The 26,075-nt window shown below is 44.6% G+C and overlaps 1 protein-coding gene across 1 annotated transcript in view; it reads left to right on the forward strand.

Moving 5' to 3' along the window:
- The first annotated feature begins 532 nt into the window (after nucleotides 1-532).
- RAB7A (RAB7A, member RAS oncogene family) overlaps nucleotides 533-26,075 on the forward strand; it is a 47,229-nt gene continuing 21,686 nt past the window's right edge. Inside the window, exon 1 of the mRNA XM_084766646.1 lies at nucleotides 533-736. The gene's annotated coding sequence lies outside the window, so the exon portion shown is untranslated. The remainder of the gene's footprint in view (nucleotides 737-26,075) is intronic.

Consider the following 26,075-nt stretch of genomic DNA (forward strand, 5'->3'; position numbering starts at 1 on the left):
CTGGATTCCATGCCTATACTGCCTTTTGTGTCTCTCTTTTCAGTTTAGCAACCTTGTAGTTCTTTTTCCATTTTCCTGGATCCTCTACCCTGTCCAGGTAGTCAGTAATCTAGTTCACCTCTGGGTCTCCATCACTGAGGACACTGTAACTAGCTGATCATTTCCATCCACCTTAGAGATTGCACCCAGTGGTATCAGAAGACCCTGGATCACTCCCTGCCTGACACATGGATGACTGACCAGTGTCTTTTGGAGGGGCACACTCTCGGAAAGGCCAAGAGGCTCTCTCTGAGCATTCTTTTTTTGGGGAGGGGAAAGGGGTGGGGAGTAATTAGGGGACAACTGCATTATCAGTTCTTGGCCCAATATGGCGCGCTCTAGCTTCTGCACAGCCCTCAAAGATGGCAGCTCCTATATGGAACCCGCCATGTTAACCCCACCAGACGCCCAGCTAGCGTTGGACGCGACCGGAACGTGACGCAAGGTGGAGGCGGGGCTCCTCCTCCCCCAACCTAGGCGTCGAGAGTCTCGTGACAGGCACTTCCGCTCGGGGCGGCGGCGGTGGCGGAAGTGGAAGCAAGGCCGGAGCTTTTAGCCATAAAGCCCGAGGCGGCGACGTTGACTACGGTGTTTGGGGCTGGGCAGCTGCGAGGAGCCTGGTGGAGCCGGAGTCGGACCTCTCTGTCGCGGCCTGCGTTGTGTCTTCTTCTGTGTCTTCTTCTCGGCTGCCCCCGCGGTGAGCGTCGGGGCCCGGCCGCCCTTCCCCCGCCGCGGCCCGGGCCTCCGGGCCTGGCGTCCACGGCGAGCGCCGAGCCGAGCCGAGCCGGGCCGGGCCAGGCGGGGCGGCGCCCGGCGGGCGGAGGTCGGAGGGCGCGGGGTGACCCGGCGGGTGGCGGGTACGGGGATCCTCGGGTTGGGCGCGTCCCGGGCGGCAGCCCGCTGGGTGGGAAGAGGTACCGGCCGGCCACCGAAGCAGCGCTGCCGGGCACGTCACATGCCCCGGCCTGCCGCGGACACCGGGAGGCAGGAGCTTTCAGGCGCTTGCACGGCAAATCCTATTTCCGAAGTTCCAGGAGGAGAGACCTCTTGAGTGCCTTTCAAATGGCCTGGTGTTCCCCCCCCCCCCCGCCCGCCGCCACTGGCTCGTAATTGTGTGTTTATGTTGAGAGTAACGTTGTGAGGATTTGAGATTTCTCGTTTGCTGGGCTGCGTGGCAATACGGTACGGGTTGCCCTGTTGTCACAACTGCCCTCCGAAGCACCGAGGCAGTGCGAAAAAAATCGAAGAACAGAGAGCTTAAGTCACTCAACCAAGGTCACACCGCTGATAAGTTTCAGAGCGAGAAATCGAAGCGTAGGCAGACTCTGAGCACTCTCCTGGCCTCTGGCCTCTTTTGCTCTAGATGCTCCCAAAGCTTGCCACCTGTTATCTGTCCATCAGCACCCCCCCCCCCCCACCTCCTGCCTAGTGATGTCATTTGAGAGCCTCTTGGTCCTACCTTAAAGCCCTGTTGCATTTGCAGTTGTGACTTAAGGCACATTACGGTAGTGTAGTGTCACCGAATCAGATGTTGAGTTCTGGCAAGGTATGCGTGGATTTGAATAGTTCCCAATCCACCTCTTTTCTTTTGAGTCTGGTCTTCATTGTGCACAGCTTCCGTTCTACAAGAGTTGACGGGTGTCTAGGTTGTCGGCTCTTCACTGTTGAAAATACTATGTCTTTGGCTTCCCAAAGAATAAACTCTTGTGTCTTCCTTGTGACTTAAGCAGCTGATTACCCGCATGATTGGGTTAATAAAAATCTCCTATTGGTATGTGTCTCTTGGAGCTTGGAAAGTTTGTTCAGAGCCCTGTGGTGCCGTCGATTGTCTGTTGTTTACTTGGCTCCCCAGCCTGATAGACTACGGGCTGTAACTTTATGTAATGTGTGAGTTGAGAGGACAGCAGTGACTGGCACCTTCATTCATGTATGTGTCAGGCATTACTGGGTCCTGACTCAGGGGGACAGGCATGAGTCCTGTCCTCAAGGAAGTGTACAGTGGTGAGCCTCACAGCCAGGAACTCAGAAGTAATATGGAGCTTCTGCAAAAAGTTTTCCCCCCCTTTTTTAATCTCAAGTGAATCAGACATCCACATGTCTAGTGTTCTGTATAACTACTTGAAGTACTGGCTGACTTTTTGTGTGTGGTGAATGCATGTGTGGATGGGTATAGGCTGGAGATGGGTATTGGGTGTCTGTCTTTTTGTTTTTGTTTTGTTTTAAGACAGGGTTTCTCTGTAGCCTTGGCTGTCCTGGACTTGCTCTGTAGACCAAGCTGTTCTCGAACTCATAGAGATCCACTTGCCTCTGCCTCTCCCTCCTTGAGCACTGGGATTATAGGCGTGCACCACTGCCCCCGTCTCTTGGGTGTATGTCTTAATTGATCACTTTTTTTTTTTTAAGAGAGGGTCTCTTCACTGAACCTGGAGCTCATCCAGTGCTAAGCAGGCTAGCTAGTTAGCTCCAACCCCCTCCCCACCTCCCACAAACACACAGGTGTAACAGATGCATGCCTCTTTGTACCTAGGCTTTCCCTTTTTTGATTTAAATATGGGTCCTGGGCTTCTGAACTCAAGTCCTCATGTGACTGAACCATCCTCAGTGCCCATCTTCTCAGCTTTAGGAACAGTATTTGTATGGTTTGCACCTGAAAGAGGGGATCATATTACAATTTATGACTGATGACTGCTTTTGAAGAGTAACCATCTACATTAAACTTGATTCTTCTTTTGTTTTGTGTTTTGTTTGTTTGTTTTGAGACATAGCTTCTCTGTGTAGACCTGGCTGTCCTAGAACTCTCTTTGTAGTCCAGGCTGGCCTTAAACTCACAGAGATCCACCTGCCTCTGCTTCTTGAGTGCTGGGATTAAAGGCCGTGCACCACCACACCAGCTGATTCCCTCTTTGTTGTAAGAGATATTTTTTTGTCCTCCTCCGGGGGAAATAGATGCCACTTGGTACAGTATACTTACTGTAATGTGTGAGCAGAGGCACGTTGGGCATGCTGGATTTTCCTTTTCAGCTGGCAAGAAAGCTTCTTGTTGTTCCTGCTAGCCTCAGTGATGCAGTCTAGTGGTTCTCTTGGCTTTCTGGCTCCCCTACTTTAAAGTTCTACACTGAAGGTAGAACTGCATGGGTAAACAGAGGAGAGTGGACCCGAGAAGGCGCTCCAAAGATAGTTTTATTAGTGTAATCTTCCAGGTAATTGTTGGCAACCACATGGGTGACTTTTCTGGTTTTCTTTTTTTGGTGTCAGTTGTGCCTCATATTCAGAGGTCCTAACCCTGTAAGAGAGCAGTCCTTGTAAGAAAGGGTTTGTGAATCAGTTTCTGGCTCCACCACCACGTGAAGCAAGAAAGTTTGGTCATTGGATTTGCTGTTACTCTGCCTTCAAAGAGATCAGCACTAATAACACCTTTACCGTACATCTGTCACTAACTGTTCTGTGAAAACATGGTACATACATACCCAGACCTCAAGGTTTAGTAATTGCCTTTTGCATCACGCCTAACTGGGGTCTGACATCAATCTTTCATTTTTTTTCTCTGTGATTAGTTATCTAACTTTCCATCCAAGTTGGCACATGTGGCTGAGATAGATGACAGTGTCCCTGGGGAAGTAACTAGGAGGTGACCTCTCAGTCTGGGCTGAACACCCGCTCCTCTTGGAGCTGCGGTCCTCTTTAAAGGGTTCTGAAACTCCCTTATGTTTTCTTGTTTTGTTTTGTTTTTTTGTTTGTTTGTTTGTTTTTTCCAAGACAGCCCTGGCTGTCCTGGACTCATTTTGTAGACCAGAATACCTCAAACTCACAGAGATCCGCCTTCCCCTGCCTCCTGAGTGCTGGGATCACAGGTGAGTGTCACTAGCCCTGGCCACTCTGTTATGCTGTGGCACCTGCTTTCTGCTCCGTTCAGGCTTCTTACTGTGTTACCAAGACCCAGCCTGTGTTCTTGCTGGTCTGGGTGCTGCACTGCCTGCATTTGCTGCAAAGACTTTTTTTAAAGTCTTTTGCGAGAGGGTTTCTCTGTGTAGCCTTAGCTGTCCTGGACTCGCTTTGTAGACCAGGCTGGCCTGGAACTCACAGCCTGCCTCTGCCTCCCGAGTGCTGGGATTAAAGGCTTGGGCCACCACGCCAGGCTCGCTGCAAAAACATTTTGTAGATGACATGAAAGATGCATTCATGTTTTAAAGTTTAAGTGAAAAAACAAAAACAAACCCAGGATTTAAATATGGTTGTGAGCAATGATTTGTAAATCAGAGGTAAAATTGACGTGATGGGTAAAATCACGTCCAGTTTCAGTTTTAGTAATGCAGACTCTGATTCCAAACCAAGTTTAAGAATAGCTACTTGCAAAATGTCACCTTCGGGTAAGAAGAAAGCTTAAGATTTGACTCCAATGGTGGTGTTACAGGCAGTATTAGCCTTATTCAACTGCCTGAAGATGCAGAAATTAACACACAGGGTGGGAGTGCAGCCAGAGCTCTTGTTTTGGTGATGTCATCACTGCTTTGGAGATCTCTTTGATTCTGTTGTCCATTTCCTGGTCTCCTTGGATTGCCTGTGTTGGCACAGAGCAGATTTGAGGCTGCCTGGGACCTGAGCAAGCTGTAGGGGTTGGATTACACAGCCTGGCCTGCGTCTTGGTCAGCCTTGCTTACGGTGCTGCCAGGCAGAGTGAAGGAGGGAGGTTCTTGTATCAGTGCAATTTTAAAATTGATTTCAATTTAGTAAAAATTTCGTTTGAGCTGAGAACACTAGGACAAACTACTATAAAGTCATCTTTAAGCTCATCCTGGGCTTTATGAAAAATAGTGGACATCACATGTACACACACACACCTCCTTCTTTTGAAATAGGGTCTTTTGTAGCCCATACTGCCAAAAATTCTCTACATACTTGTAGATCTCCCAACCTTGAAGAAGCCCTAGGTCATCTTTGCAGTCCCTAGTAGAGCGGTCTCTAGGGTATGCTAGTATACACCTTTTGGGAGGCAGAGCAGATGGAGCTCTGAGTTTGAGGCCCACTTGGTCTATGTAGTGACTTACAGGCCAGCCAGAACAAGAGAGTGAGACCCTGCCTTTAAAAAAGGTGCAGGCCAGATGTGTTGGCGCACGCCTTTAATCCCAGCGTGTGGATCTCTGTGAGTGAGGCCAGGCTGGTCTCCACTATTCTAGGACAGCCAGAGTTACATAAAAGAGACCCTGTCTAAGAAACAACAACAAAAACTTTGGCCTGTGTCACTGCAGGAAGAACATTGCTGTCTTATAAGAAACCTTCCAACCCAGCATTTCCCGCAAGTGCTTCTAGTACTTGTGTGTTACTTTTGGTTCCAAGGAATGTAATTTTATGCTCACTGCCTGGTGTTTCTTGTTGAGCTGGCTGTAACTAGTTTTGGTGGCCCAGCTGGAGTGGAGTGCTGACCTACCTTTTCTATCACATGTGTTCCCTCAAGGCCTCAGTAGTTGACTCCTTATGCAAATGGGTCTTTCTTCCACTAATTTACTTGGAGTCACCTCTGTCTTTTTGCTAGATTATTAAACTAATCAGATTTAAAAAAAAAAAAAGGTAGGAAGTAGAAAGAGTTCTGCCTGCCTCTGCCTCCCAATTGCTGGGATTAAAGGTATGTGCCACCAGATATGCCCTCCTCCTTATTGTTTTTGAGACAGGCTTTCTCTGTGTGTCCTTGGCTGTCCTGGAACTTACTTTGTAGACCAGGCTGTCTTTGCTAGCGATCCGCTTGCCTCTGCCTTCCTAGTGCTGGGATTAAAGGTGTGTGCCACTACTTCCTGCCCAGCAGTATGCCCCACTATTTAAATAGGTACATATCTATATGGAAATAAATGTATAAATAGATGAGCAATTTAATGGATTTTCACAAACTTAAGACTCCCTGTGCCTCTTTCAAGCCATTTTCTCCTTGCTGCTACTGTTAACTCATGTGGATTTCTTTCTTTCTTTTTTCCCCCATCTTTGTAAAGCTATTTATTGAACATGTCCTCTAGCCCTGTTCGCATCCCACTCCCACGTTCAGGACATGAAACCAGCTGCAGCTGATTTCTAACACAGTGACTAATTTTGCTTGGCTTGGATTCCTTTGTGTAAATGGAATTATCCGCTGTGCAGTCACTCCTCTGTATCTGCTTTCCTTAAGTTTTTTGAAACCTAGTATGATGTCTCAGTTTAAATCTAATTTTCACTGCACATAATACTCCATTATGTGGCTATAAGGTTTAAAGTTAAGTAGAATTGGTGATGTGGTATGCATTTGTAGACCCTGTTAGTCTGGATGCTGATGCAGGACAATCTCTTGAGTCCAGGAGTTCAAGATCAGCCTGGAAACATAGGAAGACATTTGTTTCAAAATAGGAACGAATAAATAAAAATAGTAAGGTTGTGTGGATGCTTGTATGCAGTGAGCCCAGTAGTTTAAACAGTGGCAGTGTGTTCTCTGATGGTTCTGGAGGCTATACACAACAGCTGGGCATGTTCAGAGGGGCTTGTGAAAACTCTTTCTGCCTTCACATCATCGTCCTCATTTGTGTGGTGTCCTGACTGTCTCCTTTTAGTCATGCTGAATAAGGGCCAACTCTAATGACCTCATCTCACCTGTAACCTCATTAAAGATCCTACCGTGCAGTAAGTCCCATCTTTGCAGGGCATGAATGGGCAGGGGTGGGGAGGGCTGGGGGGTGGGCCACAAGCAATCTGTTTCACGTCAATGGGCAGGGCCTCTGCTCACAGAACCTGACTCTTTACCTGTGCAGGGAGATGGGGAGTGGGCAAGAGGTAGTTCTAGAGCAAAGTATGCTCTAGTTTGAGACGACTACCAATACTAGGTAACTGTTAGAGGTAAAGGCTGAGGGGCTCTTGATTATTGTGTGCTGGGACTGTAGCTCCTTCCTCAGGAGGGAAAACAAGGCATGAGTGTTCTGAAATTAGAGAGGCAGAATGACTTCAGTGTGGTGAGTGAAGAGAGGCTTTTCATGGCCACCCCTGTGGTCTCTCTGCTTGTACTGTCTTTGATCTTGGCCATCTCTGATGGGCTTGGCTCTAAGAGTCACCTGTGGAATCCACAGCTCACCTTGGCAGAGGGTGCTTGTGTTCAGATGCTTTTGATCTGATGCTGCATCCTTAAAGTGCTGGAGTTCCTCATGCGCATGTTGGAGCTGGTCTCTTGCTCTTCTCATTGGTGTTCAGTGAGTATTCGCTGGCATCAGACTACCAGCTTTTTGGCTGGATGACCTTGAGCTTTGAACATCAGATATTAGTTTGAAGTCTTATATGGCTTTGCTTCTTCCCACATCGTAGCCCCCTTTAAAGTTTTAAAATTCTGCACCTGTAACTCTGCAGTGTCACTTCCTGTGAGTAATGTCTGGACCTGTAGTTAATTTACTAGGTTTTTACTGTCTACTATAAGAAAAAGCTGCCAGCAGCTGTGGGGCATGTAAAATTAAGAGTCCTGAACATTCAGGACTATTTGTAGAACCCAGGAAGGTGACAGTCCTAAATATAGGTTAAATAAAATGTTCAAGTTCTTTGATGACTAAAATAGGGAGAGAGGGCCTTAGTAGATATTTGGATAACTTTGGCATGGAAGTGTGACTAGTGGAAAGGCAGGCTTGGCAGCTAAGGCACCACTATTGGTTTTTTTGGTTTTTCAAGACAGGGTTTCTTCATGTACCCCTGGCTGTCCTGTACTTGCCCTGTAGACCAGGCTGGCTTCTCACAGAGATCTGCAGCCTCTGCCTCCTGTTGAGGTGCCACTGTTGTTAATGTCACTTTTGTTAATGCTGTGCCAGGGAGACATGTCTCTGCTAGTTTATTATCACAATTGAATTCAGACCCTCACAGGAGCTAGGAAGGCTCGCAGTCATTGAGGTGCACTCCCACTCCAGAGTGGGAACAATAGGGGAGGAACAACAGACTTAATTTGATTTTCCTCTTCAACAAGCGGGCCATGTAGGTTCCTCTGAGGAGTTTATGGCCCGGCTGTTATTGATTGAACTGTCTATGGTATCTGGACTTGGAATCAAAATTTGTGGAGCTGTTGAAAATAGTTTGTACAAAGCTGCCTGTGATACTAGCTATCTGCTTTGCAGCCTACCTGCTTAACTAAAAAGCAAAAAAGGCACTATCACCTTGTCTCTTCTTTAGTCCTGGAACACTTAGAACAGCTTTGGAGGTACAGCTGCGCAGTAGAAGAGATCGGCCAACTCCTCCCTTCCCAGCTCTCACCACCACCAAAAAAAAAATTTTTTTTTAAAAAGCTGAATTGATTTTCAAGGAACTTTTTGAAAGTCATTCCCCCCTCCCACCTCTCTGGGAATGTTAGTTACCTGGAACAATGTGTGAACAGTCTGTGCATTGTATCTTTTAAGCTTCACAAATCAAATGAAACTTCTTAACATGTCACTTTCTTCTTCCAGTGAGAAAGCGAAGATACCCTCGGTATTGTGAAGCCACCACATAGAGGGGCTGGAACTAGCACTGTGTCCAAGTTTGTAGAATTCTGTGATCCTAATGAGAATAGCATCTTCAGTCAAGACACACCTTCCTTAATTTCATGCTGTGTTTCAGCATTATTTAAAAGTTAGATATCCGTACTGCCCTGTATCGATCTATGGTGTGTACATTTCCAGGTAATGACCTTTGAAGCATTAGCAGACCTAACAGGCAAGGCTGTGCTTTGTAACAACCTCTGAATGGGCACAAGAGATGAGGTTCTTGGCTTGCTGCTAGGCTGTCTGTATTTATTTTGTTTTGAGAGGAGGCTAGCCAGTGTTAACCCAGACTGGCCTTGAACTTGAGATATAACAGAACCCTTTCCCCACTCCCCTCCCGAAGGAGAGATAAACCTGTTTTTTAGGATTCCAAGTGTGAGGTCAGAACAGTCTCGTGAGACAACAGGTGAGGTTAATCCACTAGAAGAGTAACCACCTCGTGCAGGAACTTGATTGTTGCCAGCTGAAAAGATCTTGTGACCAGACTCTGGGAGGAGATATATAAATGAGCCCAGAACTGGAGGTGGGGCTTTTTGGAGACTTGGGATAGTTTTTGCTGTTCATTGCTGCACTTCAAGACGCTCCTAGAGAGAACCGCTGAGGGAAGGCTTCGGGGCTCGAGCTCCTGCTGAGGTTCTGGGTTCTGGTTACTCCAGGTTCCAGCAGAAGAAATCCTACAGATTGCATCAGGAGAATTGTTCCTCAGAACTGATATCCTTAAGGTTTTGTTATTGTGTCCATTAATCCTCATTTCCTATTGTTTTGGTTAGTCGGGTTATAAAGGATGTATGCTCGGTCACTAAGTTGTTAATAAAATATATTGATTAAGAAAATTGAGCCTACACCCTCGCACACTTCCCCTTTAGTTCTTCAGGTAGAACCCAGAGCTGTGCATACTGAGTAAAGCTTGGGCCTGCGTCCTTACTGCTCCTGGAGGAGCATCATGATATTGAAAGGGAGAAACAAACTACTAAAGGCTTTTGGGCCTAGAGGGAATTGTGCCAGGCCAGAAATGACTCATCACATAGCTTATGGCTCATTGGCTAGAATAAGTCACATCCTAGAAGGCATTCTGAAGTGTGTCCTACTGTGTACCCAGTAGGCCCAGGACTAGAAGCATTCATGTCAGTTGAAGTGGCTGAGGGAAACAAGTCCTCTTTAGAGATTCTTGTTCCAGGCAGGTAGTTAACTTAAAAGCTAAAAAGAGCTTAGTTCTGTAGTATGTGTGTGTGCATTGTGTGTCCCAGGCTTGGCACTCCTCATGCTTCCCCGTGCTGGGATTGCAGGTGCCACCAGTCCTGGTTTAGGACTTTGTTTATGAAGTGGCCTGTAACTCTAGTCCCAGGTGATCTGACATCCACTTCTGGCCTCTGCAGGCACCAGGTGTGGTACATAGACATCTATGCAGAAAAACACCCATGCACATAAATAATTCAGGGTTTATCTTTTGCCACTTATCCAGCCATTTCCATAAGATAAGGTGGTTACATACACTTAAAATTTCATTTTCATACTGGAGTACTGGTGCTGATAGTGCTGCTGGCGGCAGCGGCGCACACCTTTAATCCCAGTACTTCAGAGGCAGAGGCAGGCAGATCTCTGAGTTCAAGACCAGCCTGGTCTATAGAGCAAGTTCCAGGACAACCAGGGATACACAGAGAAACCTGTCTCGAAAAACAAAAACAAAACAAACAAAAAAACTGTTTTCAAGCTGTGCTATGGTGGCACACACCTTTGATCACAACACTTGGGAGGCAGAGGCAAGCTGATCTCTTGTGAGTTCTAGGATAGCCAGGGCTACACAAAGAAAACCTGCCTTGAATTCTTTTTTTTAATTCATTGCCAAGGAGCCAAGGAAGGTTTGTACTTAACATTTATAGTTTGAGAATTGTGTTTTCATAGGTGTCAAAATTTTTTTTCTTTTTTTTTCTTTTTTTTCCCGAGACAGGGTTTCTCTGTGTAGCCTTGGCTGTCCTAGACTCACTTTGTAGACCAGGCTGGCCTCGAACTCACAGTGATCTGCCTGCCTCTGCCTCCCGAGTGCTGGTATTAAAGGCGTGCGCCACTGTGCCCGGCTCTCAATTTTCAGTTTTAAAAATTTTGCCCACTTAACAGATAGGCAAAATGTTAAATGCTATTTTAAGCTTTGAGTTTTGATAGATTAAGTGTAGTAGTTTGAATGAGATGTCTCCATAAGTCTCCATGTGTCTTAGGCATTTGGTGCTTAGGCAAACTGCTGCTGTTCTGGGAGATGTGGCCTCGCTGGAGGAAGTACAGTCACTAGGATCTGGCGTTGGAAACTAAAGACTTCTGCCATTTTGAGTTCATGCTCTCCATTTCCTGCTTGTGAGCTGTCAGCTTGCCGCTCCAGTTGCCATGCCTGCGTGATACCATGCCTTCCTGTTCTGACGGTGACGGGCTTTTACCCCTCCGCAGCTCTAAGTTTGGCATTTTAATCACAGCAATAGGAAAGTAACTATTAGTTTAAATGATACATTTGTTAGTTATTTATGTTCTGTATATTTGCTCTTATGTGCCAAAGCTCAAGTGACCTTCTCCTCTCCTCCATCTATACATGGCTCAGATAACAGAGTTTTGATTCTTCTCATTGTTTTCTTGGTAAAATTTGGCTGGTGATGTGTTTTTTGTGGAAACAAACTTGTTTGGCTGGAGAGATGGTTCAGAGGTTCTGAGTTCAATTCCCAGCAACCACATAGTGGATCACAACTATACATAATGAAATCTGGTGCCCTTTTCTGGCACACACATGCTGACAGAATACTGTACAAAGAATTAATAAATCTTTTAATAGAATGAAACAAACTTTTCTGTGTCAGATCTGCCAGTTTGTTTTCTTCTTTAGGTTTTATGTCATACTTAGCCACTTATTTATTTATTTAGGTTTTTCAAAGCAGGGTTTCTTTGTGTAGTCCTGGCTGTCTTGGAACTCACCCTGTAGATTAGGCTGGCCTTGAACTCAGATCCACCTGCCTCTGCTTCCCAAGTGCCAGGATCAAAAGCCTCCCAGCTCTTGTAGCTTTTGGGCCTTGAGTGATTTCCCAGGGTGGGGGTGGGTGGTGGGGCAGGATCTTTCTCCAGATGCCTGGTGTTCAGTGCCTAATTGTATGTCTACTTCTCATTCACAAGATTTATCACATGTATTCCCATCTACACATGTCTTCCCCTCTCCACTCCTCGCCCTTCTGCTCACATGCCTTTTCCTCTGTCTTTGGGGCAGTTTTCTGCTTTATGCTATGTTTTGGTAAGCCAGGCAGTTTCTTCACAGCACTGTATTGAAGTTCAAATACTCGTCATTTGTTCTAGTCCTTAAGTCAGTTTGACTAGCTGACTCAGCCATCTAGACATGGAGAGGAAGCTTTTCTAAGGTGTCCTCAAAGAGTTAAGAGACTAAATACTTTTCAGTGTCCCTGTTAGTGGTTGTCTATTAGTCACAGCTGTACAGTGGTAGAAGCCCTGGGTTTGCTGGGGCAATAAGGAACGGAGTAAAGGCCTACCCTGGAAGAAGCACGTGTTACAGTAAGTTATGTTCACAAGCTCCTAAGCGGTTCCTACTCTGCCTTCTCACTTTTTTACCTAAGGCATTTGAAACCATTCCCAGGAGGTGCTTGCTGTGCAAGCTGGAGGACCTGAGTTGGGATCCTCGGTACCTACAAAAAAGCTGGGTATGCTGGCACACTCCTGTTACTCCAGCACAGGCGGGGAGACAAAGATAGATCGATCCCAGGGACTTGCTGGTTAGCAAGGGTAGCTGAAACGGTGAGCTACAGGGTCAGTGAGAGACTCGGTTTGAAAACACAAGCTGGAGAGCAATAGGGGAAGACACCTAGTGTCAACCTCTGGCTTACACATCTCTTTACGTGGGAGCATGCACTTGTGCCATTCAACAGCAAGTACACAAGTACAGTTACTTCATAGTCTACATTGTAGGTGGATTATTTACTGTTTGTTAGTTATTGTCTTTGAACTGGATTTCTTTCTCACTCCTGTAGGGAGTGTTTAATGGTGGATTTTCTGTTTTATTAATTAAATATTTTTTGATTTTATGTGTATGGATATTTTACCTGTGTGTCTATGCAGCACTCCTGTGTCTGAGTCCTTTGGGAGGGCTGAAGGTGATGTCTGATTTCCTGGAATTGGAGTTAGAGACAGCTGTGAGTCATCATGTAGGTGCTGGGATTGATTTTAAACTCAGGTCTTTTGGTTGAGCAGTCAGTGCTGTTAACTGCTAAGCCACCTCTTGTTTTCACAGCTCAAGAGACGACAATTCATTAGTCTTCACAGAGTAGAGCACTGGTCCAGTTTTTCTTTTCAGAACTTTAAAAAAATTTTTTTTATTTATTATGTATGCAGTGCTCTGCCTGCATGTACACCTGCAGGCCAGAAGAGGGCATCCGATCACATATATAGATGGTTATGAGCTATCATGTGGTTGCTGGGAATTGAACTTGGGACTTCTGGAAGAGCAGTCAGTGCTCTTAACCTCTGAGCCATCTCTCCAGCCCCTCTTTCCCCCAAGTAAGGTTTTTTTTTTTTTTCAGTATCCACAGATAATGTTTAATGATGATAAAGTCAAACAGGGCATATTCAGTGTTATTCTAGTTATAATGATTTACAGAAGCCATTATTTTGGGCAACACTACTTAATTAATTGGCACATTTTTTATTTCCAAAAAGACTGGCTCGTATCTATATGTTTAACCAGCTTCATGGTCCCGTAGCCAAGTAAAGTTTTAAAGCAGGCTGGGTTAGAAAGATTCCGCTCACTCTTACTGTGTGTAGTTAGAACGGGTGAGTGTGTGTGATGGGCAGAAGGCATGCATAGTTAATTAGTCACTTGTTCAAACAGCGCTGGTCAGAAACTGAGCAGTGAGTTGCTTCCTCTGTTTTTCACTGCTGCTGTAAGGAACACTGAGTTCTGTCCTGGGGACTCAGGGAAGTGAAAGTGTAGTCAACATGCAGGCAACCTTCAGGATGCATGAGCACCACTGTGCTAGAGAAAGGCTGTGGACGAGGTCAGTTTTTCTGCACTAAAGAATTTAACTGTGTGAACTAAGAATAAAGAAGGACCATCAACAGAAGAGGATGGTATGAAGATATATGTTATATGCTAAAAGTTAAGATTTTAGTGACTTTAGTATTATTAGTGGCTTTTTGTATCATTTTGTAGTTTGAGGCTGCTGAACCCATGGCTCTGCAAGGTCAACAAGCATCTACCACTGAGCCACAACCTCAGCGTCACCTTCGCAACCAGACAGTAGTTTTGTTGTTAGTTGTTGTTTTGTAACAGGGTCTCTTTGTAGTCCTGGTTGTCCTAACACTTGCTGTGTAGACCAGGCTGACCCCAAACTCACATAGACCTTCCTGCCTCTGCCTCCTGAGACTTGTGCTACAATGCCTGGACAACAGTGGTTATTTTTATAGATGTAGTTGTACAAAAAGAATACCCTCTCCCCACAAAATACAAGGGATTTATTCAGAAGTGAAAGTTCAAGGTAGATAGAGTGCAGGTGAGCAATGAACGCAGGCAAGATTGCCTAGAAGTCTTGGTTTGTTTGAGGTCTCTCTCTCTGTGTGTGTGTGTGTGTGTGTGTGTTTAAATTTTATTTAATTTTTACTTTATGTGCATTGGTTGGTGTGAGGGTATCAGATCCCTTGGAACTAGAGTTACAGTTGTGAGCTGCCATGCAGATGCTAGGCATCAAAGCTAGGTCCTTTGGAAGAGCAGATAATGCTCTTAACCATGGAGCATCTTTGCAGCCCGCATGAGTGTGGTTTTTTGAGATGGGAGTTTCTTTGTATAACAGAGCCCTGGCTGTCCTCCACTCACTTTGTAGACCAGGCTGACCCCAAACTCACATAGATCTTCCTGCCTCTGCCTCCCAAGTCCTGGGATTAGAGACCTGCACCACCACTGCCTGGCTTTATTTTATTTTGTTATTTTTAAAATTTTATGTATGTGGGTGATTTGGCTATATGTGTGTATACATATGTACAGTACCTGCAAAGGCCAGAAGAGGGTATTGGATTTCCTGAAACTGGAGTTACAAATGGTTATTATCTGCCATGTTGGTGCTGAGAATTGAACCTGGGTCCATTGGAAAAGCAATCAGTGCTCTTAACTGCTAAGCAATCTCTCCAGCCCCTTGTTTTTTTTGAGAGGTAAGCTGGCCTAGCACTCACTTTATATCCCAAGTTGACCTCTAACTTCCAGTAATCCTCCTGCCTCAACTTTGCTAGTACTGGTATTACAGATGTGAATTGCCATGCCACAGAAGGAAATCTTGAAAATAAACTTTTTGTCAACTGAGATTCTGTTAAACACAATGCTAAGCTAGGTACAGTGGCCTAGGTCCCAGGCCTTTAATTTCAGCATGGGGAGGCAGAGGCTGATGAATCTCTGTAAATTTGAGGGCAGGAAAAGATAAAGAGACCCTGTCTCAAAAAAAAGGAAAGTAAAGAAACAAGAAGGAACTATATAGTTATTATAGTTATGAGGGTTTTTTTTTTTTTGCCTGCAGAATGATGGCTTTATAGTATAACAGAGTACTGTACTGAAGTAATATATAGTACATAACTTCACGTATTACTTACATATGTGCATATGTGTGTGTGCACACACATGAATTAGAGTGTTTTCTAATAATGTATCTAAGCTTGCCTCATGTGTACTAGGTATTAAAGTAGGTTGGCGATTTCTTCCCCATCTGGATTTTCTAGATTGGGCAAATATATCCATGGTAGGAAGAAGTGTTTGTATAACTCTGTGCTTGTGTTAATAGGAGAGCTCAGAGATGCCAGACATAGGCAGCCACAGGGCTGAAGTTTGTTTATAAGACTTTCCAGTTCTATGAAAATACGGGATCTTACACATTCTGGACAGTGTCTGCTCTTACAGCTCTACAGAGTCTGTCCAGCATGCTCATTCACCACAGGGCTACCCTACTTTGCGGATATTACCATGAAAGGCAGAAATCAAAGAATTGGTAAGGCATTGCTGCAAACAATAGCCTGTTAATCAGATAACCATTTGTCCAGACGACTGGAAAGATTCCTAGGACTGCCAAACCTAAGGCTGAATTTCAAAGAAATAGGAAATCTGAATATATTTATAACCAGTAAAGAAATTGAATCTGTTGTCTCCAGACTCTTTAGAGTGAAAAGCTACAGACCTGGTAACTTAATCGATGAAGTGCACTGAAGTACATAAGGCTTTACACCAACCAGGTGTGGTGGCTCATGCCTTTAATCCCAGCACTCATGGGAGGCTGAGACAGGTGAATCTCTGTGAGTTTGAGGACAGCCAGAGCCGCACAGAAAAACAAAACAAATGAAAGAAAGAAAAAACTTTGCACTAACCTTGTCAAACTATTTTTTAAAATATTTATTTATTTATTACATATACAGGACTCTGCCTACATGTACACCTGTAGGTCAGAAAAGGGCATCAGATCTCATTAGATGGTTGTAAGACACCATGTGGTTGCTGGGAACCGAACTCAGGACCTCTGGAGGAGCAGTCTTAACCTCTGAGCCATCTCTCCAGCCCCCTTCTCAAACTCTTAAAAGTCTTACAATCTTATAACAAGAGGCAGTGCTTTCTAACTTACTCTGTGAGGCCAGCATGGGACACTTGAGGGAGTCAGTTATAGGCCTGTGTTGACCACAGGCTGAGAAAGAAAAGAAGCTGTTTGTCCTTCATGTACCGAGTGTCCTTCTTAGACATTCTGACTGTAAGATCATGTAGCCTATTGACCTCCATAACTGTATAAACCATTCCTTAAAATAAATCTCTTGGACTGCAGCTGTAGTTCAGCTAGTAGAGTGCTTGTCTAGAATGAACAAGGCCCCAAGGCTCTACTGAGTACCACATTGAACCTGGCTTGGTAGTGCATCTATCTCTACTGTCAAAGTGGAGACAAGAGGGCCAGAAATTTAGTGTTAACTCTTGGTAACGGAGTAAATTTGAGACCAGCATAGGATATATTAGACACTTCAAGACAACAACAACAACAAAAAAAATCTTCTTTATATCATCTTTTCTTGATCCTTTTTTGGGGGGAGAGAACCCCACATACTCGGCAGTGAGAGAGCCCCTTTTCCTCAGAGTCCAGTTTTGTTTTGGAGCATCCTTACGTGGATCTTTTCTGTCCTTGGACCAAAAGGTATGTTCATTCTCCTAACCAGGAGGAAACGTATTCAGCAACCTCACCACACTACTCCTGCTTTTCTGTTACTGTGCCTTTTGTTTGTTTTGAGACCTTTTCACTGTGGCGCCCCAGCTGGTCTAGAACTTAGAGAGATCACCTCTCTCTGCCTTTGCCTCCCAAGTGCTTCACAGTGTAATGTTCAAGCTCACAATTAAACTCTGCTAAAAACAGACTAGACTAGTGGTGGTCTTGATCCTCTCTAGATCTAGTCCTTTGCTTACAGTGTCCCATTCAAATGCTTCCCTCATAAGCACCCTCACAGATGGAGCCAGAACAAGGCCGGGAACCTAAGGCAGGAGGAATTTAAGTTCAGTTAGCCAGAGCAAACGCAAACATGAATATAACAAGGGCTAAGAAGATAGGAACTTGCCAGGTCAGCCTGAGGACTGAGTGAGCTTGGACCCCCAGCACTCATGTAAATCCAGCTGAGAGTTCAGCATGTAGATCCTTTTTTATTTTTCTGTTTTATATCTTTATTTTTATTGTATTAATGTTTGCTTGCAGGTATGTCTGTGTACCTGGTCCCCATGAAAGTCAGAAAAGAACATCAGATCCCCTGGAATAGGAGTTACAGGCAACTGTAAGCCACTGTATGGGTGCTGAGAATCAAACCCAGACCCTCTGCAAGAGCAGCCAGTGGTCCTAACCTCTGAGCAGTCTGTCCAGCCCCAATAAATAACTTGGCCACTTGCAGCCCTGTTTCATGTAGAAGGTCTCTTGATTGTAGCTGTTTGTTCTTTTATTTTGGTGTGTGTGTCTGTCTACCTGTATCCATGCATGTGGAGATCAGAGATGAACTTTTTAGATCCTAGGACTGGAATTCTGAGCCATTTCACTGACCATGCTTGTTATTTTAGAACACTAACTGTTCTGAGATAGGTGATCTTAATTCTCATTTTAACCAGTTAGAATGGCTGGGCATGGTGGCGCGCACACCTTTAATCCCAGCACTCGGGAGGCAGAGGCAGGTAGATCATCAAGGCCAGCCTGGTCTACAAAGTAAGTCCAGGACAGCCAAGGCTACACAGAGAAACCCTGTCTCGAAAAACCAAAACCAAGCCAAACCAAAAGAATAAAAACCAGTTAGAATCACGTAGGAGACACAGCCTTGAATGTGTGTAAGAGGGTGTTTCCAGAGGTTCCGCTGAGGAATGGCAGCACAATCCCATGAGCCAGTGTAAGTGCTTCTTTTTAACTATTTTAGTGGGGTTATCTTACAACACTACCTCCCTTCCATCAACTTTCCAACACTAGGCAGGAGAGAAAGAAGGATAGAGGGAGAAAGAGGTGTAAGTTTCTTAAGCTACTTCCAGCTGGTTTGGTTCTTTGGGGCAATACTAATCTCAGTTGTCAAGATAAGCAGCATCGGGAGCTGGAGAGGTGGCTCAGTGACTGCTCTTCCAGAGGTCCTGAGTTCAGTCCCCAGCAACTACCTGGCTCACAACCATCTGTAATGGGGTCTGATGCACTCAACTAACTTTCAGTATACATGCGGACAGAACATTCATATATATAAATAAATCTTTAAAAAAAAAAAAAAGATATCCAGCAGTACCAGTCTTCCTTCTCTGACCCTCTCCTTGAAGCCCCACCCCCACCCCACCCCCCAAGGTCCTCCTCTCTCTAGGATCATCCTTTTCCTCTCGCTGGGCTCTGATATTTATACCCTCTCTGAGTCCTCAGAATTCAACTATCTGCAGCTGTGAAAGACTACACCCTTCTCTGAGCCACATGAGACACCTATCAGCTGTCTAAAAGCAACCCCATATACACACTTGGGTTTAAAACAAAAACATGTGATAACTGGGTTTTAAAGAAATCAAAATTTCCACTACAAACTAGAATCCTAGACTAACTAAAAAGAAAATGGATAGCCGGGCATGGTGGCGCACACCTGTAACCCCAGCACTTGGAGGCAGAGGCAGGCATACCACTGTGAGTTCGAGGCCAGTCTGGTCTACAAAGTGAGTCCAGGACAGCCAAGCAACACAGAGAAACCCTGTTTTGAAAAACTTAAAAAAAAAAAAAAAAAAAAGGAGAAAATGGGTTGAGCCCTAGCATTTACCTTTCATTTCTGACCGGATGTATTATGACCAGCTGCCCCATATTCCTGATGCCATGATGGACTGACTATACTCTCAACTCATGAGCCAAAATAGCCACTCCTCCATTAGGCTGCTGCTTGTGCGATATTTGTTTACAGTGATAGGAAAAGTAAGTAATACAGCAGCTGGTGTTTAGACAGACCCTCTCATATACACTCAAGGGTTTGTCTCTTAGGTGGTTCTAACTGGTTAAATTGAATCAAGATTAACTATTTCAGTACAGTTGAAGTTGTACAACTTTAAAGACAGTTCTTCATAGTTTGGACATCTTACTCCTAGGAATCCTTGACTGTAATCTTTCAAACTGCAGATGGACGCAATTGCTTAGGCAGTGTCTCACTAAAAGAACTCAAGGGCCGGGCGGTGGTGGCACACGCCTTTAATCCCGGCACTCGGGAGGCAGAGGCAGGTGGATCGCTGTGAGTTCAAGGCCAGCCTGGTCTACAATGCGAGTCCAGCACAACCAAGGCTACACAGAGAGACCCTGTCTCAAAAAAACAAACAACAAAAACAACTAACTCAAGGTAGTTATTGTGGCACACCTTTAACCCCACGTCTTGGGAGGCAGAGGCAGGCAGATCTCAGGGACATCAAGGCTAGCCAGGCCTACATAGTGAGTTACAGCACAGCCTGAGGTATGTAGAGAGACCCTGTGTCAAGAAACAAAACATAAATAAAATAAGCTGCTCCAGCAGGGAGAATCTCTGCATACTCTGGGGTTCCCAGCTACCACAGCAGGCTTTGTGTGTTGGGGCCTGTTTCTTCAAGTTAGCATGACTTCTGAGTAGGCAGTCTTTACATGTAAGCCCTTAACACTTAGTTCTAAACCACTGTAGCAGGAGATGCTAGTCTTGTTACTAAAAGTATTTGGAATTTAGTTAAATCATAGGGACAAGGTCTGATCAATATGTTGAAGTGGTGATGTCTGTAAAAGACAGTTTTAGGCATTGCTGAAAGGCACTTGAATATTTACTACTCCCATTTATGTCTGTGCCTCCCAGCCTGTAGCACCTTTCCCACCAACAGACAGGTAGTGTGTGCATTATGCGGAAAGCACTGAAGCATTTTTCATCCTCACTTGGCTCTGTGTTTAAACTTGAGCTTCTCCCATTTTGCGCGCTACTTTAAAATGAGCTTACTTGGTTTTGGTACAGGGTCTCACTCAGAGAGATCCAAGTCCTGGGATTAAAGGTGTGACCACCACACCTAAGTGTGTTTGCTTTTGACAAGAATATCTCAAAGATATGTTATGAATTTATTTATAAATAATACCTGATTGTTGGAATATCAGTGGTGATGAATAATGAGTTCTGGTTTAGGGTCCTTACCAGGTTATGCACTGTACTGGGGAGCCCTTGGTCCTTCTGCCAGCCTCTGACAAGGAATTCATCCGCGATGTGATCCCTTGGTGCCGTGTGCATTCTCAGCTCTCCCCTGCCCCCCATCAGTGATCAGACCATTAATGATCTGTCTGAATCTCCTGCGGTTTTAAGTATTGCAAAATTATCTCTTCTGTTCGTCATAATATTATTTTTTCTACTGGTAGTCATTTGTTTAAAATTTCCATTCCTTTTATTTCTATGTTCTATCTTTTTGGGTTTTTTTGTTTTTCAAGACAGGGTCTCTCTGTGTAGCCTTGGCTGTCCTGGAGTCGCTTTGTAGACCAGACTGGCCTCAAACTCACAGTGACCCGCCTGCCTCTGCCTCCTGAGTGCTGGGACTAAAGGCGTGCACGAGCACGCCTGGCTTCTATGTTCTATCTTAAAGGCAAGATGAAAGTTTCTCATTTTCTGAGAGAAAATTGTTCTTTTTATTTGAATTTATGTCTTGTAAGTATAGAATAAGTTTTGGTTCATCCTCTTAGAGAGGCCATTTGGTTAGCTTTTGATTTTTTTCTTTTTTTAAAGATTTGTTTTATTTATGTGTTTGCCTTCAGATACCAGAAAGGGACTGTATGTTCCTAGTGCCACAGTCATTTTGTAAGCCACTTGATGTGGTGCTGAGATCCTAACTTGGGTCCTCTGGTAGAGCAGTAGGTGCTCTTAACTATTGAGTTCTGTCTCCAGCCCCCTCAACTTTTGATTTGTATCTTTAAACCTCCTTGGCAGCTGATTTTACAATTGTGAAGCCAGGATAAAATGGCTAAAAAAAACTCCATAGCACATGGAGTCAAGCCCTGTGGGCTCTGATGAGAGAGACCCATATCCTCTCTCCATGGTAGTGCTTGAGGGGCTGTCCTGCTTGTGTTGAGGAACAGGCAGTCGCTCTTGTTGGTTTAGAACTTGCCATTTAAACAACTGGAACAGTCTGTCATCTGGAGCAGTGATAAGCATTGTTATATAAACATGATTTGCCTTATATAACAAGAGTAATGTGTTGAGCCCTGTATTGAGTGTTTTCAGTGGATCACATCACTGAGAAACCGTTGTACACCTGTTTATGTGTGGGTAGAGGGGTTGCTGCAGCCTGAATAGTGGTGTTCTCCCCAGTTCAGGCTGGATCCTAGATAACCTGCCGTGATGATGATGGTAAGACTAAGCCAAGAGGATCGTGAATGGGATTCGAGTCTCTTTTAAGAGATTGAGGGAGCTGTCTTCCTCCACCCCAGGACACAAAACATGCTGTCCACTGGGAACAGCCCCAGCATACACTGAATCTATTGCAGTTTGATTGTAACTTCCTAGTCTTTTGGACTATGCACAGTAATTTTGTTTATCATTTAACCAAATCTAAGGGGTTTTATTGTAACAAAGACAGAGACTAGCCCAAGGCTCAGCCCCTACTCTGAACTGATATATTTTTTTTCCTTCAGACAGGTGTTTTTACTCACCAGTGGAGGAGTTGGAGGCCAGCTTGGTTTACAAAATGAGTTCCAGGACAGCTAATGCTACATAAACTGCCTTAACAAAACAAAAGCAGAAGTGGGGTATAGTGGTGTACACCTTTAATCTGGGCACCTGAGAGACAAAAGCAGGCAGATCTCTGAGTTTGAGGCCAGCCTGTTTTACATAATGAGTTCCAAGACAGCCAAAGTGACACGGTGAAACCCTTTCACCAAGAAAACAGAACAATATAAAGAAGCAAGAAAAAAATTTTTTATTTTTAGAGTTTTTATGTGTACGGGTGTTCTGCTTGCATGTATGTGTGTACTTGATACAGATGCCAAAAGAGGGCATGGGTCTCTCACACTGGAGTTGCTGGGGGTTTTGAGCCCCACCATATGCCTATTGGAAACTGAATCCCAGGTCCTCTGTAAGAGCAACAAGGTACAGGACAACCCCCTCAGCCACCTCTCCAGTTCTGAACTTGTACTTTTCTAGTGAAATATCTTAAATCTTTTTGCCATTTATTTAAACCTTTTCTTGCAGAGTTTGAGAGGTTTTGTATGTTTTAATTACGCCTTTTGTCTGGTATGTAGTTGATGTCCTTTCTTCCCCTTCACATTCTAACGGTTTTGAAGTGCAGCTTTAGAATTTAAAAAAAAATTTTTTTTGTTTGTTTTTCTTTTCAAGACAAGGGTCTGTGTAGCCTTGGCTGTCCTGGACTCACTTAGTAGACCAGGCTGGCCTCGAACTCACAGAGATCCGCCTGCCTTTGTCTCTCGGGTGCTGGGATTAAAGGGTATGTGCCTTTTTAAACCTCATTTACATTTGTTTATGTCTAACTTACTGAACTTAATGTACTATCATCGAGTTCCACTCAGGTTGCAACAAATGACATCTTTTATTTTGCTTTATGGCCAGGTAATTTTGTATATATGTATTCCTTCGCCTTTTCTCTTTTTTTTTTTTTTCTGTCTTAAAAAAATGACTGTGAATGCATGTGTACACACCATGCACACTGTTGGAAATCATCTTTTGGAATCAGTTCTGCCTTCATATGGGTTTTAAGAGTTGAACTCAGCTCTTGCTCTGCAAGTGCTTTCATACAGTGAGCCATCTCATAGGCGCCTTTTCTGGTTGTGTGTGTGTGTGTGTGTTTTAATTTTTGAGGCAGTCTCATCTGAAGATGACTTCAAGCTCCTGATCCTCTATAAGTTTACGACCTTAAGCTTCTACCTCCCAGGTGCTCTACCATGTCTGGTCTCTTGGTAGATACCTAGCTGATTTCATGTCGCAGCTATAGTGCCATGTTGAACATGGATATGCAGGTGTCCCTTTGGTGTGCTGGTGTGGTGATATCTTCTTTTGAGATTGGTTTGTTAGATTCTCTGCTCACTTTAACAAAAATATAGTTTTATAAGTGTTTGTGTGGGGGGGAGGTTCTAAGTGTACGCATGCTCACAGGTGAGTGCAGGTACTCACAAAGGTAAAGGGTGTTAGATCTCCTGGACTGTAATCAGATGTGGTTGTGAACTACTTGACGTGAGTGCTGGGAATTGAACTTGGGTCCTCAGACAGAGCAGTGTATGAACCATCTTCCAGCCCATCTTTGCCTACTTTTGATTGGATTGTTTTCATCTTACGAGTTTTTTCTATGTTTTGGCTCCTAATTCTTTTCCTTTCTCTGCCTCCTTCCCCCCCCACCACCAGAGGGGGTGGTGGGGGTTTTTGAGACAGGGTTTCTCTGTGTAGCCTACACCTACGATTAGACAAGAGAACATTCTTACAATATTTCTCTCTCTCTCTCTGTGTGTGTGTGTGTGTGTGTGTGTGTGTGTGTGTGTGTTTTAAAGAAACCAAAATTCCAGAATTCTTAAAATTCTTAAAAATGTCACTACAGAGAAGGTCCCCACAGTCTGGACAGACAGTAGAAAAGCCTCTTAAGGAATATTATGCCATTTTGTAAGGGCACAAATAGCTTATTATCAAGTAAAAAACTCAGGATGTGAAATTATTAACAGAAAAAAGAATCAACCTAGAGAATGAAAATGAGATGCAGCCCATATACCTCAGTTAAAGAATTAGGAGCCACTGGGCATGGTGGGCCCAGCACTCGGAGAGGCAGAGGCGGGCGGATCACTGTGAGTTCCAGGACAGCCACCCTACACAGAGAAACCCTGTCTCGAAAAACCAAAGGAAAGAAAGAAAAGCAAAGCCAAGATTTGCGCTGTGCCTTTAGGCGCAAGAGAAATGGTTAGATGTCGAGTAAGGAAACAAGAGGTGGTTATAGATTGAGATCTGCAGTTGCAGGCCATATAGCAATCGTAGTAAATGCCCTCCAGTGTTTAGATCCTCACTGTGCAGCAGACCTTTCTGCCATGGTGGGAATGTCCATGTCTGCTTTTTATTGTTGGTGACTATTAAGCACTTAAAATGGGGCGTGTTGCTGAAGAGGTGTTTAATTTATTGAATTGGTTTCATTAAATGTAGCCAGCTGTGGCTAGTGATGACTATTGTGGATTCAGATCTTAACCAGCGTTCCTCAGGCTTTCCCCATTATTACTCTTTCTTCCTACTGTGTCATAGCATCTCTCCAGGGCCAGCACTCCACCTAGTAACGTTCACCAGCACCCAGTGAAGACGTTAATTCCATAGATGTACTGATGTGTGCACTGTGCCAGTTGGTCATTGGTTAACATCCTTTTGGGAAGGGTGGTACTATAATGAGGACTAGCCAAGTGCCAGAGTGGTTGTTCTGTGACTGTTAAGGCTAATCATACTTGTGACTTGTATAGTTCAGAGTTTGAAAGCTAAGTTTTGTAAAATTCTCAGTCATCCTTTGTCTTCAGGTAACACTCTTCAATCTGTTGTTGTTTTGTTTTTGTTTTTGTGTTTTGTTTTGTTTTAGGAAGGGCCTCATTATGTAACCCTGACTGGCTTGAAGCTCACTATGTGGACCTGAGTGTCCTCAAACTCACTGAAATCTGCCTGCTTCTGCCTCCTTGGTGCTGGCATTAAAGATGTGAGCTACTATGCCTAGCAGTCTGTTCTGATAGACAGCACTTGCATATAGAGGCAGGTAGTTGTATGTACACACCTTTGAAGAGACATACTACTTCTATCTGATTAAAGGTGGACACCCTGGGCACTGGGAGTCTGGACTAATTTTCATGAGTTGGAAGAAGGAAGAGTGTTCCACTTGGTTCTGGAGAGAGCCATGTGGTGTCATGTGGTGAAGGGTGATCATGGCACCAAGCTGGCCTCACAAAGGAAGGCAGTGGAAGAGTAACAGGCAGTTTCAGTTCATTAGAAACTGTCCAGGAGGTGGTGGGGTGTTGTGGGTCTCAGTTGGGGGAGAATTTAGATGACATCATGTGTGTTGGGGGTTGCGGGAGCATGTGTATGAGGAAGTGCACACATGGGCAGAGGGAGACATTAGATATCTTGCTCTTGCACTCTACCTTACTTCCATGACACGGGACCCGTCACTCCTGGAGCTGGGCTGATAGGCATATGCCTGGCTACTCCTAGCACTGTATGTGGGTGCTGGGATCTGAGCTCACGTTCTCATGCTTACACAACAGGTGTCCTTACCTACTGAACCGTTTCTCCAGCCTTGACGTAAGTGACTTTTAAGGATCCTTTATGGCTAAGTTTAAGGAACTTTGATTCTGTTTTAAAACTGGCCTTGATTCTCTGATCCAGTAAGGAGCTGTGAAGTAATCCTTATATTTGGCCTTTGGGGTTTCTACTTTCTACTTTGACATCTGCGAAGCCAGAGCTCAGTGCTGTGCTTGCAATCTGGTAGGAAACTCAAACAGCCCCTTTTGGTTCATGTCAGGGCTGGAATTGCAGGTTTATCTGAACTGAACTAAGCTTTACTACTACTAGATCATGGTCAGTGACTACTTGTCTAGAAGTTATAATAGGGCATGGGATTGGTCATTTGGAAGTCTGATTAGTTGGACCTAGAGGAGAGTGTTAGAGGATAGGCTGGTTTTGCCTGGGATGAGAAGGATCATATGTACAGTAGGAAGCTTGCCCTTAGGGAGCCAGGAACGTAGAGCAAGAACTCAGATTGGGCTGTGGGAGTGAGTCAGTTGGAGACCAGAGTCCAGGGTCTCAGTATTGCTTTCTTTTTCCCTATTGATGTTAGCCAGATAGATTCATAAAGATCTCTCTAGCTTTTTTTGATGGAAAAGAACCCTGTGCAGAGTTTGTTAAAAGCGTGTTGTTACAATGGGAAGCACACAGATGTATGTGTAATACACGTCAGAATGAATATGCCAGTCAGTCAGGAGACATAGGCAGTGAACACAGATAGAGCAAACCCACCAAGCTGGTGGAGACCACAGCAGTCGGGTATAGAGGATAGAACAA

This window comes from Acomys minous (assembly GCF_964271855.1).
Source record: "Acomys minous genome assembly, chromosome: 17".
NCBI lineage: Eukaryota > Metazoa > Chordata > Mammalia > Rodentia > Muridae > Acomys > Acomys minous.